Source organism: Xenopus laevis, chromosome 7L (assembly GCF_017654675.1).
Source record: "Xenopus laevis strain J_2021 chromosome 7L, Xenopus_laevis_v10.1, whole genome shotgun sequence".
Classification (NCBI taxonomy): domain Eukaryota; kingdom Metazoa; phylum Chordata; class Amphibia; order Anura; family Pipidae; genus Xenopus; species Xenopus laevis.
Genome location: NC_054383.1, coordinates 48,317,210 through 48,330,484, shown reverse-complemented (window position 1 = coordinate 48,330,484; position 13,275 = coordinate 48,317,210). Strand labels below are relative to the sequence as shown.

At 35.6% G+C, this 13,275-nt stretch overlaps 1 long non-coding RNA gene across 1 annotated transcript; it reads right to left on the bottom strand.

Moving 5' to 3' along the window:
• Positions 1-6,229: 6,229 nt before the first annotated feature.
• LOC121395413 lies at positions 6,230-10,125 on the bottom strand. The gene is made up of 3 exons (XR_005962464.1): positions 9,867-10,125; positions 8,688-8,735; positions 6,230-6,399 (listed from the first exon to the last, which is right to left on the bottom strand). It is a non-coding gene; the product is annotated as an uncharacterized LOC121395413 (long non-coding RNA).
• Between the last annotated feature and the right edge of the window lie 3,150 nt (positions 10,126-13,275).

The window sequence follows — 13,275 nt, the reverse complement described above, 5'->3', positions numbered from 1 at the left end:
TGTGCAAAAAAAAGATTCCAGTTATTGCTGCTTACTGCCATCTCCTGCTTAAAAATTACCTATTATATGCTACAGTTCTTTGTATTTCTGTTGCATCTTCGATTCCAGCCTAATTTACACTTTTTTAAAAACAAAAAAGTTATGAAGGTATGAAGATTAGTTAAGGACACACAGGGAGATTTGATTGGTTTATTGCCCCAGGAATTAAAGCTTAAATCCTCTACCCTCATTGCTCAATAATACTGAGCCTCCCAGCCTCTTCTCTTGGGCTGTTTCGGGAAGTTTTTTTTCCTCCATCAGATGCCTTTAACCTACAGAGCGGTCTTGTCCACTAATCCATTGGATTAAGGAATACAGAGAAATCTAGCACACATATTAGAAAGGTGCACTACTGCTACTACCAGCCAAATAGTGAGGTAAGTAGAAATCAATACCTCCCTATACATTACCAGTTCCAGCACGTCTCTCACTGTCATTGTAAATGTAAAGGTATAGTGACATCTGCTGGTGCTTATAGTGATTGCATTGACTTTATAAAAAAGATCTGAATCTGCACAATTAACAGATGCTCTATTGTGCATGGCAAAACAAATGCATGCTTTTGTTATGCTCTAAAAAAAACAGTACATGTGACTATTAGATTTAGGATGTCCCAGCTAGACTATAAAACTCTGCTGCTGATAGAAGTAGTTGGCCATTATGTATATTACAAGTCCAGCTTTTCAGAGTGTCTGGCACATATGTATATACCATCGAGTTCCATGACCATAATGACTATATAAGAACATGAGGCTGAAGGCCGAGTGTTTTTATACAAATCATGGAACTCCGAGCTTAACCAAATAAATAGGCTAGAAATATTGTACATTATGGCTTAGGCTTCTGTACCAGCCCAAGAAAATCACAGCCATTTAGCAGGGAAGATCTGTGTCTCCAAAAATACCCCAGTAGCTCCCCATCTTTTTTTCTGCTCATTTACTGTACATGCTCTGTTCTGCTGTCACTTACTGAGCTTAGGGACCAACTCAAAATATAATGTTTATACAGAATAGATATGTTACAATATAAGGCTGATTAGTACTTAATACAGACATAGAAACCAGTGCAACTAGCATCAGAATTTAATAATCAGCCTTTTAGTATCATCTTATATTACAGGCCAACCTCATTTTCTGCTTGATAATCTGCGACAACCCCTAAACTTAATTTCTCAATTTCTCAGAGCCCACTGAAAATGTGACCGTTGCAGACACTTTCCAAGATGTGACCATCTGTGACGAGTATGAATTCCTGGATCATTGTTGCTATTGAGAAGCTGAAACTTTAGGCTGATGCAATAAGTTCAGTATATAACAAAAGGCTTTTTTAGCCATATTCATTTTTAGGGTTTAGTTCTCCTTTAAAATGGAGTCTATGGGAAATGGCCTTCCTGTAATTTGGAGTTTACCTGTACCGAATATTCTCTATAATTGAGGAGAACTTGAAAGACTTCAAGAAAGAGAGATGGTGAGTTAGTTCACATCTTTTTAGATAATATTTAGAGATAGTGATAGAGAGTGATGATTATTAGATACCTAACATGGTTATAAAACTTGTTAGTGTAAAATAAGACACTCTACATTTTAAAACATTTTACATATTAATACATGTTCCTTATAAAAAAAATAGGCCTCTTTCCAATACGCTTTGATTATTGCCTCTTTTCCCTTATTCTTTCAAGGTGGCTGCCAGACATGATGGTGCTTGCAGACAAACTTTAAGCCTGTCTGTTTCTTGCTTAAAAACTGAAAGATCCTCAAAATTACTTGCATATATCAATCTCTTAACATATGTGTTAAAAGTGTATGCTATCCAGGGTTTAATAATCTTTTACTTTAAATATTTACTATATATACAGTATATTTATATTCATATGAAAAAGTTTGGGAACTCCTCTTAAGTCTTTGGAGTTTTGTTAATCATTGGCTGAGTAGCAACTTCCTTTTAATATACCCATGCCTTATGGAAACAGTAGTATTTCAGCAGTGACATAAAGTTTATTTGAATTAACAGAAAATAGGTATCATAACAAAATTTTGCTTTGCATGAAATTAATATAGCTTTTGTGAACCTGGAAACTGTTTAGCGACCACTTCTGACAGTGGAAGACCCTTTGCAAATTTTATAGTATGCGCCAATGCGCAGTAAATGTAATAAAACTTCTTACTGAAAAAGTCATTATGTTTGCTCCAAAAGATTATGACACATTCAAGCACTTCTTAAGAGTGCGCAATTAAAATTCACAATGTGCAATTAAAATTCACAATGCAATACAATGTTACATTGTGAGATGTGGATTTTTATTCTTATTGGTGCAAATTGTTTTGCTCTTTGCGACTTTTATTACATTCCCCCAATTGTCTTGTTTGAATATCCAGCCCCTGCGTAACTTCAACTTTGTGACTGATGCTTGAACATTATCCTGAAGAAGTTGTTGAGATTGGGTTAAATTCATCTGACCCTTGACTTTAACAAGGGCCCCAGTCCCTGAACTAGCCCCACAGCCCCACAGCATGATGTAACCTCTACCAAATTTGACAGTAGGTAGCAGGTGTTTTTCTTGGAATGCAGTGTTCTTCTTCCGCCATGCAAAGTGCTTTTTGTTATGACCAAATAACTACATTTTTGTGTCATCAGTCCAAAGCACTTTGGACAAAACGACTGTGGCTTATCTAAATGAGCTTTTGCATAAACAAGCGACTCTGTTTGTGGCCCAGCCATACAGATGTTCTTTGTGCAAATTGCGCTGAATTGTAGAATGATGTACAGATACACCATCTGCAACAAGATGTTCTTTCAGGTCTTTGGAGGTGATCTTTGGGACATCCTAAGCATATGCTGTATTTTTCTTGGCCTGCCACGCCTGGGTTTACAGCAACTGTGCCTGTGGCTTTCAATTTCCTGATAACATTCCTTACAGTTGAAACTGACACTTTAAACCTCTGAGATAGCTTTTTGTAGCCTTCCCGTAAACCATGATACTGAACAATCTTTGTTTTCAGATCTCTTGAGAGTTGCTTTGAAGGTTTCACGCTGTCACTCTTCAGAGGAGAGTCAAACAGAAGTACAATTTGCAATTGGCCACCTTAATGAGCTTTTCTCATGATTGGACACACCTGCCTATGAAGTTTTTTTTCAAAATGCATCAGTTAATAGTGCTGCTCCAGTCAACTTTTGCACTTACATTAATTTCTCAAAGGAGCAAACAGATTTTTTAATATTTAATTTAAAATCTGTCATGGGGCTAGACATATTGTCAGTTTCCAAGCTGCCCCCAGTCATGTGACTGCCCCCCCCAGCAGCCTAACAACAGAACAATGGGAAGGTAACCAGATTGCAGCTCCATAACACAAGATAACAGCTGTCTGGTAGATTTAAGAACAGCACTCAATAGTAAAATCCATGTCCCACTGTGACACATTCAGTTACATTGAGTAGGAAAAACAACAGCCTTTCTGAAAGCACATGACCACGCAAAATGACCTGAGATGGCTGCCTATACACCAATATTACAACTTAAAAAAATACACTTGCTGGTTCAGGAATGAAATTGTATAATGTAGAGTGGATTATTTACAGTGTAAACACTGTAATTTAGAAATAAAAATCGTGACAGAACCCCTTTAAGGTGAAACAATAGGTTGTTTATTGGGTGGAGACTAATGTTTCGGCTGGTTTATTGGTCTCCACCCAATAAACCTGTTGTTTCATCTGAAGCCCTGAGAGAATATATATATATATATATATATATATATATATATATATATATATATATATATATATATATATTTATAATACTTGGTTTTGTTATGTTACGCTGAGGCAAAACCACTGTATGCAGTATTTTGGCCATTTCCAATCAGAAAATCTCTGATTAATTGGATTATAATAAAGGAGGGTTTTTCAGATAATGATAAATAAGCTCCATAGTTTAAGCTTTAAATCTAGTTATCTGAAAGGTGAGTGGGCCCTGAAAATAAGAGAGCTGAATGGGTTGTTACCAAAGTTACTTTTGCAAGTAACAAAATACAAGTTAGGATTTTATTTTTATTATCTAAAATATTCATATTTCTCTACAACATATTTTAATAATTTTATGCTGTACCTGTGTTTTGCTAGTCTACTCCCCCTGTAATCTATAAATTAACTGTGACTGTAGAGACAAATAGTGTGTACAATTAATATTTTGGTATTGAGTTAGCAACGAATAGGTAAAATTCAGATCTTATAAATGTTATGATTACAGTGCATTCCAGATTAGATTTGATCTAAATGTGGAACATATTTATGGAGGAAAAGTTATCCTTATACTTATTATATTGTCATCAGATTTCCAGCCATCCATATTAACATGCACTTTTATGAGGTATTTATTTAATTACAATAAAGGAGAGGTTATGCCATTTTAATGGGTAGAATGCATGTTATAATGAAAAAATAAAATGTTACTCACTTCTTCATCTTATTACCTTATTACAATAGTTTGCAAATGTAAAGAAATCCTTGAATAGAGAAATATATGTAGGGTGTAGCAGAAAATATCACTTTGAACAACTGTAAGAAAATGAGTGCTGAAAATGAAACTATGGGTGGATTTATAAGCAAATTCAGAAATACAAAGAGCAATGGCTATGCTACTTGTTAGTTAATAATTTTTAATTTACTTACAGAGGCAATTTTTTATTACCAGTGCAGAATTAGGTGTGACTGGGGTGGATCACTGGCGTGGACATGTGTTCACAGGTCATTTTTTTTTTATTGGGGCCCCTTTCTAATTGTTGGCAGGGCCCTTCACCCAGGGGCCCAAGTAATCCATGGGGCCCGCTTGGGGGTAAAGGGTTTGCTAATGTAGTGGTATGGATTCCATGATTCTTGGCCTGCTGATTGCCAGCTATAACATTTGGTGGATGAGAGATAGATGGTGCATGAATGGCCGGGGAGCAGAGGACATAAGCGGGTGAGTGAGAAGGTGGGTGGGTGGAGGGAAGTAGATGCACACCGTTGTACAAAGGGACATCTGTAGAGGTCTGTTCTGCTGAGATGGGAGTAGAAGAACCCACTGGCCTGCACAGCAAAGGCTAAATAATAAACCGGAAATTCAGCTCTTCTAGTGCAGAGAGCAAAATTGTGCTCTCTCCTCAAATGGGTGCAGCCCTCCTGGACCAGTAACATAGCCACCCCTTTCAAAACCAATTTTCACAGCGGATTCACTATCTCCTGGACTCCCTCAGTCGCAAGATAGATAAGAGCGGTGGGAACAGGGGGCAGCATCACAGGAGTTGCCTCAGGGTAGCTTAGGGGCCAGAATTGCCCCTGCCATGATAATATATGGTTTGCCAGTTCAGAGCTAATTTCATGGAGTCATTGTAAACATTGTTGGAGCAGAAAACTTCCTGCTTCTGCAACAAATCAGGAAAACCTAAGGGAAGATGTTGGGCCATCCCTTGTTATGAGGCCAATTACCAGGGAGGGTAAATCTACAATTCATGTCTTCTAGTGCAGAGAGCTCAACTGTGCTGTTTGCACTTGTGATGCAGTCTCCAAGCAGCGGCCCCTGGAGTTCCATGCGAAGATAACGCCTATAAATGTGTGACAGCTGCACCCCAGATAGTGACAAGATTAAATAATACTTGTTTAAAATAGAGTATTAGTAATATGAGTAAATAAATATTAATGTTTAGAATTCTTAAGCACATAATGATTCTTATGCTTAAACTGTGTAAGTATATAGTAGGTTAAATTGTATTCTGTGTGGCTGCCTTGATTGCATGTGAAATTGCATGTGAGATAGAGCATAGTGCATATAAATATAGGAAGCTGTTGTACCAACCAAGCACATTGGGTAATGCTTCCAGTTATTAGAAGTCTGCATTTCTTTGTGTGGCTTTCTTCAAAATGTATTGCAGTACTAATTCACTACTTCGTCAGTGCAGTGTAGCCAACATGGTGGTTGTCAAATTATCTGCAGATGTGGTTGTTATGAATATATTGATCTTTAGTATTCTGAACTTGACTCTGAGCTCACCGCATTCTGCCTATTCTAAAAATGTTGTTTAACATAGAGTTAAATCATTTAATCACTCACTAGCATAACTTTATATTGTATGATGTTGGGTTTTTTCGGGATCATGGGCTTTGCTGACTTTGTATGCTTTAGGGTTTTTTGACTCAGTCATATGCAACAATAGAATCACTGCGTCAGTTATATTTATTTAGTTCAGCATTGCATCTAACATAATACTATTGCAAGATTTGTCATTTAAAGATTTTAGAAGCATGAACATTTCTTTAAATGTCTTCTTTTCTGATTTTTCTATCAGTGCTTTTTACAGGGCTCAGGATGACATGGCTCACAGTGCTCTGCAAAGAAGAAATGAGAAACATTTTAGAAATATGGAAATATATTCGATAATATAGCAGAAGGGTGATTGGTCAGTAACTGTTACTAGAGATGCTGATATATCCTAAAACACAGACCTAGTTATTAAAGCTGTCTTAAAAATAAATTTTCACCCTGTTTTGCTTGTTGCATATTCTTGGTCGGAAACCTCTATAAAATGCTTCCATTGTGACTATTGTTTTTTATTCTGGGAAACAGCAGATAAAATTGCCCCATTGCCCTGAATTCCACCCAAAGTTTCTTATGTTTTTTTTGATAAACACCTTATCACTTTATACATCCATTCCTTCAGTTCAGCATAGGGCTTATGGCAAAAACACTTGCAGTACTACTATTTTGTAAGATTATACACAAAACCTGACACACTAACATTTCACTTGTTTACTCATTACCAGCACTGCATAGGTAGAGAGGGCTGCCAAGATATGCAACGGAGAACCCAGCAGTATGTGTATTCCTATTAGCAATTATTTATGGAAAGTTTAATAACTATATATTTTACAGAAAAAGCAGGCAAATCCAACTTGTGAATGTACGAATGAAGGTAACTATCTAAAAATCGTATTCATTTTTAACATCTAACAGACACTTAATAGATAACATATAAAGAGATTTAGCACCCTCATTTCTAATATGGTTATGTATTACAAAAGTAACTTTAAAAAAGTACACCCATAGCGTGTAACTGAATATTTCATCATTAACTCGCTGGAAAAAGGATGATTGTATCATGCTGGTTCATTTATCAACACCGGGCTACTTTGGGTCTGTGCAGTAACCCATGGCAACCATTCATATTTTTGCTTTTATTGTTCTACCAGCATCTGCCTGAAAAAGCTGGGTTACTGCCCAGGTGCAAATTCCTCCACTGTTAATAAATGAGCCATGAAGACTCTTCAAGGAATTCATAAATGTGTTGGTAAAGAAAACTGTCATAAAAATGTATAAAAAGTTGTTTATGAACCGAATTATTTACAGACAAATTTTCTGTAATTTTTCTGCTCTCTACCAGCAATTTTCAAAAATGTAGTTGAAAAGTGGGGGCAGGCTATTTTTGTGTTATATGTAGAACTAGTCGAACCCACAATATCTGCACAGACATTTTTTTCGCCACACTATCTCCACCATAATAAATATGTTAGGAAAAATGTTAATAGGTTAATTTGGCTTGAATGGGTTATTCGCCTATGAATTAACTTTTAGTAGGATGTAGAGAGCAATATTCTGAGACAAGTTGCAATTGGTTTTCATTTATTATTATTTGGGCTATTTAGCTTTTTATTCAACAACTCCCCAGTTTGCAATTTTAGCAATATGTACAATAGGGTCCAAATAAACTTAGCAACCATGCAGTGAGTTCAATAAGAGACGGAATAGAATGCTGAGTAATAAAAAGTAGCAGTAACAGTAAATTTGTAGCCTTACAGAGCATTTGTTTTTAGATGGAGTCAGTGACCCCCTTTTAAAAGTTGGAAAGAATCAGAAGAAGAAGGCAGGAATTGGTTTAGGTAGTCACATTTTGCTCTAATACAGTAACCCACAGAAATTATATACTGAATTTAACCAGAGCTACACTGGATAAAATTAACTGTCATTTGCAAATGTTCACGTTAGGTAAATGTTATCACTCAGTGCTGCAATGTTAGTGCTAATCTCATAAGCTCAGTAACAGCTGACATACTCTAGACTGCTCTGGAATTCAACCATATTAAATAACATTGCAAACAAACATAATATTCAAAGCTTTGTTTAGCTTTACCTGTACTTTAAACTGCTAAGTCAGACTCCATGAGTAATGCTCCCTACTTTAATTCTAAGTGAATTGGAATTAGTTAAATTATATTAAATTACTCTTTCCTATGTCTGCTTCTATCTTTAGTTTCTACGGATATACTCTTATATTCTTTTGTTCTACAAAGAACAGGAGAGTGAAATTAATGAACCCCTTAGCACTTAGCACATGGTATTTGCTAATGCCATTTTAAAAGGCCCTTTCTGTAGTCCCCTGCAACTCTTCAAGAGACCATTCTACCCTCATGAGTGTCTATAATAATGAGAAAGTGCTGCATGATTTAAATTTAAATTTTTTCTCCGTATGTCAGAATTTTATATTTGCATGCATATACCTTTCTGAAAACATATCCTTTGTGTATTGTAACAGAAAAGATCTATACTTTTTAAAAAATTTTATATCTTTAGGTTAAGATAAAAAAGGTTTTAATGGAAAATGCCGTCATGTATTGCCTACCTTTTTTCTGGCAGCATGGGTCCTGGTGGTGCTGAGCTGGTTTGCAGGCTGTAAGGAATAAAAATGCATAGCTCATGACATAAGAAAGGAAACAAGAATGTTGACTAGGCAGAGTATTTCAAATACAGACAATAAAAAACAAAAATCAATAAATGACATTGTTTTTTCAAATTACCGCAAAGCAGTTTTTTCTTAAAGGAGATCTGTTTTAACTATGAACTTTTAACAATGCATTGTAAATATTTAATAGCTTTAAAATCATTGGAAAATGTAATTGCAACTGAAAGCAGTATTTGTTTATGCCTTTCTGTTCTCTTTGGATGACTTGTCAGTTGTCCTTCAGTTGTCCTCCAGCTGGAGTGTTTAGGGAGCCAGATCCAAGAGTACAAATATTAACAGTCAGTTAAATGGGATAGTAATTCAATTTATAAATCACTTTAAAACCACTACACATTTGTAATGAATGTATATGTTAAAATGACTTAGAATAACATTTCCATTCATTATGCAAAGGTATTTTTTGATATCCTAGAGTTATATATAGAGTTTAATGAGTATAATGCCATTATGCCACAGTCAAATATTTTACATTGGCAGATGCTCCTTGCATAATTGCCTTCAATAACATTTGGCTCCACTGTTTGCTATGATAAGGTAAAATCAAATACTATCTTTAAATGCCAACAAAACAGTTCCAAGTGATCAAATCAGCATTAAAACGGACCAATTTCTTGGTTGCCATAAACAAGTTAATAGGTCCTAAATTGGACCAGTGCAATCGCTAAGAGCAACAATTCAGCAATTCGTTGAAGTGTGCAAATCATACAGGTATGGGCTTGCATATCCATTATCCTCCTTTCTGGATTTTATTGTTGATAAAGCAGATTGTGGCTATGGTTAATAAGGTACAACTCTGTACTACTTGAATTATAGAAAAAAACATCTACCATGTCGAATAATGGATCCTATACCTGTACAAGGAAAGCAAAGATCTGATTTATTACATTGGTTTAATTCACCACCAATTTTATTAAATCAACCCAGTGTCTCTGAGATTTAAGCGTGTACTTGTTTTACTTCTAGGAAAGCTATACAAAATATTCCAAGTTCACCAATCATCAGTATAATGAATTGTATGTACTTAACATACTATCGGTTTACTGTTTAAAAATTACTTACGGTCATGGCATTCACTTTTATGGCATGGTTCATGGCAGGGTTCATGCTTTTGGCAAGGATCCTTGCAGGGTTCCTGACAGTGGGATTTTTGCTGGTGTCCTCCTTTAACTCCAGACATGACTGAGATGTGGCTGTACTAGGTTTGAAGCTGAAACAACTCAAAGTATTGAGATTGAGGAAGAGGTGTTAAGCAGCAGGGAAGAACTGCTTTTATAAGTCCAGTTGGAAGTGTGATGCACACTTCAGGTACTGGGTTATGACAAAGTGTCAGTTTAGGATTTTACAACACCACAGATCTGCATATTTCAGTCATATATCTTTTTATGATTTCTGTATTCATCATACACTGGGTGTTACCCTATAAAACACCTCATGTTCTAAAATATTAAACTTTATATGACTTTTTGATTTAGCACTTTGTTTTATGTGTTGAAAAGAGGATATTAGGCTATTGTGGGTTGGGTAAAATAAGCAAAATACAGGGTGTGATTAGGGGTGGGACATTTTATCCTATATGCAAAATGAGACAGACATGAACAATTGCAGTATCATTAAACAAATAAACATTCACATAGCAGGGACTCTACAAATTATAGCATGCAAAATTCTGAAAAGTAAAAGAGGTTAGAGTTAGTTAGGTATGAGGTTAGAGGCCAACATGGCACGGGCCAGTATTGACCCCGAATAGTCACACAGACTTTGCTAAATCACCAGAACATGTGGCAGCCCTGAGCAAGAATCTTGGCTCCTTTGTCTAATTAGAATCTAGGAACAGACATATCAGTCACAGATAATAGAGCAGAGCTTAAATGTAAGTGTGTAGGTAGAATATAGGGATGCACAGAATCCTGGATTCAATTAGGGATTTGGCCAAATCCAAGTCATTTTTTAGTAGGATTCAGATTAAGCTGAATCTAAGAGCCTAGCCTAACCAAACCCAAACACTTAAAACCATGTGACATTAGGGCACAGTGACATGGTCCAGTTCCTTTCATGGCATTAAGGTCTAACATTGTTGTCCCTTAATTTTCCATTTTTATAAGCACAAATTAAACACTATAAGGCATGGTCCTGGGTAGAAACTTGCATAAATTTACACTGAAATTGAACTGAAGACACATCACTGCCTTTCTCCGTCTCAGATGTTTTAACAAAATTAATTATGGTATACTTTTGGAAGATCTACACATTCCTTTCCCCAGTTAGCACTACTTTCTTAATAGCCCATTATTTCACTTTATATCTCTCATCCACGTCATGTAAAACTGGGACCTGACTTCTTAACACTAATTTACATTTATTTTTTTCTGTTGCAGCAACAGTTCAAATGATTTTTGCCTTTGATGGTGCCCCCTTAGATATCATGACTTATCTACTGCTACAAACTCGATGTAAACTTTCCTAATAAGGGTACTATAAAAAGTCCACAATTGCATATTTATAAAGATGTATAATCATTTTATTGAAATATGTAGCTTAGTAGATCTACAACAGTGTTTTAAATACTATTTAATTAACAAATTTTACACTTTTTCTCCATAAATTACTGTATTTTACACACCTATATAAATGTGGTACATGTAGTTCAGGAATATCTTGTGAAAATGAAACTGCAGTTAAAGGGTTACAATAGACCAGTAAACTATGAAAGATTAAAATCCATACAATGAAATGCATTGGCACGCTAGAGCAATACGTTTGCTGTAGAGGTCATAGAATGTTTCCCTCTTGGCAATGTGAGTTAAATCTTCAATACTTTATTTTTTTAAAGGGGCCATTTACCCAAAATATTATTTTCAATGGTTTTAAAATCAAAGTGTAATTGTTATTGGAAGCAGTGCCTGTATGACTGTTCACATCTCTAGACTACTAGTTCTGATTCGTGAAACAAAGTTTAAAATCACTGATAAAAACTGATTAAAAGACCAAGAGGAGACCTGACTTGTTACATTGTCAGAACAGAAATGGATAAACACTGCTTTCAATAGCAATTACATTTATCTTTAAGAATTGTAATGAATGCATGCTGAAAAGTTACTGAAATTTCATTATGCAAAACAAAAAAGTGTCTGGCGCACCCCTTAAAGGTCCCCATAGACGCAAAGATCTGTTATTGGAAATGTTATTGGTCCCAATGCAATCTATCTATGTTTGCAGAGCCAATCAGGCAGCTACCCTCAGTTTTCCTGGCAATATTGCTTGAAATGGTCTTTTTGTTGATGGACAAATCGTATATTTAAACAATCGTTTGGAGATAGTCGTGGTCTCACGATAACGAAGATCTTTTAAAAATCTTTACATCTATGGCCAGCACTATACTATTGTCCTAACTATTGCAGTACCATGACATCTCACTGTAGAGTTAAGGCTTATATTACACACTTATATTACACACTTAAGCTTATTAATGTCACGCTATATGGTAAATGTTGCATATTCCAGAGTGTGATGTATTTCTTTATTTATTTAATTAATAAACATGAAGTTAAAAAGAAAAAAATATATATAATTAAATATAATATTAGCAATAGATTCATGGGTCATGAGCAAATTAATGAACCAGAGGGAAGTAGAAACTGGCTGGGCATGTATCTCATCACAATGAAAAAGGAAGAAAGAGCTAAGACTCATTTTAGGTGATTGCAAAACATTACTAATAAAAGGCAACAGAAACAAAAGGAAACAGAAGGTTGCATAACATTTTTATTATACTTTACTATACTTAAAGATCAAGGGGCAGATTCACTAAGGGTCGAATTTCGAAGTAAAAAATACTTCGAAATTCGACCCTCGAATTGAAATCCTATTCAAAGTCGAAGGATTTAGCGCTAAACGTTCGTTCGATCGATCGAACGATTTTTCGTTCGATCGAACGATTTTTCGTTCGATCGAACGATTAAATCCTTTGAATCGAACGATTCGAAGGATTTTAATCCAACGATCGAAGGAAAATCCTTCGATCAAAAAAAGGTTAGCAAACCTATGGGGACCTTCCCCATAGGCTAACATTGACTTCGGTAGGTTTTACCTGCCGAAGTAGGGGGTCGAAGTTTTTTTTAAAGGGAAAGTACTTCGACTATCGAATGGTCGAATAGTCGAACGATTTTTCGTTCGATTCGTTCGATTTCGTTCGTATTCGAACGAATTTAACCAATTCGATGGTCGAAGTACCAAAAAAATACTTCGAAATTCGAATTTTTTTCATTCGAATCCTTCACTCAAGCTTAGTGAATCAGCCCCCAAGTTTCTATTTTGAGTGCTGGCCTTATGTAGGAGTTACATGCTTTATTGGCAGAGACTATTAAGGTTCCAAAGGAAAACCACTCACAAAATGCCTGCTTTCAAGTGTTGGGGAAACTTAGGGGGGTTAATGTATCATATTGTGTAAAAAGTGACGTGAAACATTACC